Source organism: Cephus cinctus, unplaced genomic scaffold, assembly GCF_000341935.2.
Source record: "Cephus cinctus unplaced genomic scaffold, Ccin1 Ccin1_scaffold1841, whole genome shotgun sequence".
NCBI classification, from domain to species: Eukaryota; Metazoa; Arthropoda; class Insecta; order Hymenoptera; family Cephidae; genus Cephus; species Cephus cinctus.
Window position 1 is genome coordinate 153,431 of NW_014334022.1, and position 3,039 is coordinate 156,469.

Genomic DNA, 3,039 nt, shown 5'->3' on the forward strand with positions numbered 1-3,039 from the left:
GGAGGGGGAGATTGACAGGATGGAATGAAAATATAGGTATACTTGACGGGTGGATAGGTGGGGGAGAAATAGGGATTTTTAGAAATTTACATAGTTCGTTAGGTTGGTAGCGATAAAGCAATTTCGTTTTTATAGATGAAATAGGGTCGAGGGTAGTAAATAAATTTTTTTTGGAATTTGGAAATACGAAAATCTAGGTCTGGCCTGATTCCTAGTTCTTGTGTATTCGACGATGCTGTGGGTACAGGTAGAGGGACCTCGGGGTATCAGCTGGTCTTGTTCGAGATATGTCGGCAGAAAAAAAGGAAATATTTTCAATTCCGGCAAATTGTCCACGGTCGTACTCGCTTTAATCCCTGTCTAGTTTCCATTTCGTTCGTTTACGTGACATATTGATTACGGGCGATAAAATAGCTTCGTTCGGTATAATTGGAGGGTCCAACGATAGAAGGGGCTGGCCGTGCTGTATTTTCCGTCAGTGACAGTACTGCCAATTCGAGGCTCGTGGTGAAAATTGTTCTGGTGTTCGAGAGAGAGAGAGAGATAGAGAGAGAGAGAGAGAGAGAGAGAGAGAGAGAGAGAGAGAGAGAGAGAGAGAGAGAGGAGGGCGCGCGGGGTACGCGGGAGCGAATAGGACGAATCGAAAAGCAGAGAAGATCGTTAGCTTGGAAAAGCTACGTTGCCCCGTTGGAGAAATGTTGGGAATTAGAGAGATAAGGGGGTGGGTATCGATACTAGGGAATTTGAGGTTAGAAAATGAGCTAGGAAAAACTATCACTAGGAAATAAAAATCCGACTTAATACGTGAAAGTTGATTTCCGTGACGAAATCGATAAATTGGACAGAGTCGAGAAGTGTATAAATTCGTATGCAATATAGTATATATACCTTTTAACGCGGTTTCACGATTTACGGATTTTATTTATATATATAAAAAGATAGCGAGATAAAAGTGCAAAAAAGGGGCTTGCTAAATTTCACACCCCTGCGAATTTTATACAGTTCGATTCCAAACGTCCTTCTCGTGTATACTCGGGTTAATCCTTTAAACGGTATTTCCTGTATGGCGATTAGAGGAAAAAGCCTCTTTTACCTTATTTTTTTATTTTTTTTTTTCCTTTCAGGGAGTACTTCGGATCTATTTGGAAAAATTCACCCTTCTTTCTTTTTTCCTATTCATTATCTCTCCGTTCTCGGCATTTAATGAACGTCAAAGACTCGATCTTGTATATTTATCATTATGAGACGTATATACCGGGTGATTCATTCATGCAACACGGTGAGAGTCTTGACGAAGTAATAATTTGTCAAATTTAAGTCCCTTTCGTCAAAAGGAGTTACAAGGTATTCAGGGGCCTCTTGAGGATTTTTATTTTTGTAAGCTTCATTGGAAGCACGGACGGGCAATAGACGGACTTTCTCTTTTACGAAGAGGAGAAAGGCGAGTGGGAAGCTGTATGCTGTGTAGAACTAAGACGGTAAATGGTAAATATTTTCGTAATGTTATCTCGACCGGGATGATAATCATAATGATAATTGTCATGAGCGTCAGAACGAACGAGGATCATGAAAATTCATTGTGTCCAAGAGATATGTATGTATCTCGATTAGACAGCCGAGGTTGGTTAAGCAGATAGGGCAAGGTGACAACCGGCTGCGGAAGGGAAGAACTGATTACCATTTCTCCTGAAGTTTAATTACAGGGCTTTAATTAAACTTTGTTAACGAAAACAAAAACCACTCTATAATGCACATTATTCATCAGGTACGAACCCGACTCGCCCCTCTCAGCGTTACTATACACGACCGCTTATTAGGCACATGCCAGTGAGAATCGGCGAGGGAGTACATAGAGGAGTAAAAAAGGGTTGGAAGAGGTAAAAAGGACAAGTAGAACGTTAAGCACCGACCATAAAATCATTAAGGGTAGTTAATTAATCTCCTATAATATTTTCCAAGAGAAAAATTCCATTTGAACTGCATAAATTGACGTATGGATAAGTAATAATGTCATAGGAAAAAAAAAAAAAAAAAAAATGCCTTATTTATCATTCAGAGTTACGAACAGTCACAGGGGCAATAAAAATGAGGATATAAAATAGCCACGGTAAAGTTCAATGAAATTGGAGGTCTCTCCTGCAGCCAGAGTTCATATCGAATCAAAGGGGATCGATACTCAGAATTGTACGTGGGTCCGGAGACAGGGCAATTGGGACGAATGTACGATCGGATATCATTTAACGATTTTTATCGGACGCGAGATAAAATTCGAAACGAGAACCTTTAGAAATTTTGGGATGAATTTTTCGGCGAAAATTGTTTTTGAAAAAATTAATGGGAATTGTGAAATACGGTTGGGTCAATACGGGTTAAGTACGGCAGCATGCTGTCGATTTAAAGACACGCGTAACTCTTACGAGTAATAACGTCTTCGTAAGGTTGTCCGGTTAATTAATGAAATCGGTAGGTGAAAGTAAAATAGAAATATTTTTGCCCTCTCTTCGATTATTTTCTCGAATCATCGTCACGATTATTATGACGGGGAAATAAATCGCTGGCGGGTCAGCCCCTGGTATAACGTGAACCATTTTCGTTGGCACTTAAGGTACCGTTTCTCGGATCACGTACGGCGCGAAACTGATGAAGAATTCCGTGATGCCGGACCGAAACGTTCTGCGCTTAGATTTTCGTCATAACTCACGCGAAACATCGTTCGCCAGTCAAAAAGCCATGACCCCATTGCTATTGGCCTATCCATTCCACCCTTGGATGAACAGCCGAGTGGCTTCTCTTATACGTTCCACTTACTATTTCAGACATACGTATGTGGATTGGTACGATTTGCTGTACCTGGGAACCATATACGATATATATATATATATATATATATATATATATATATATATATATATATATAGATTCATCCCCCTGCACCCCCTCTTCATTTCTCCACTCAACTTTTGTTCCACTATTATCGAGACGTCAGAAGCATTCAGCTCTGGACCACGATGCTGTAGAGACGTATCTAATTCGAGATCT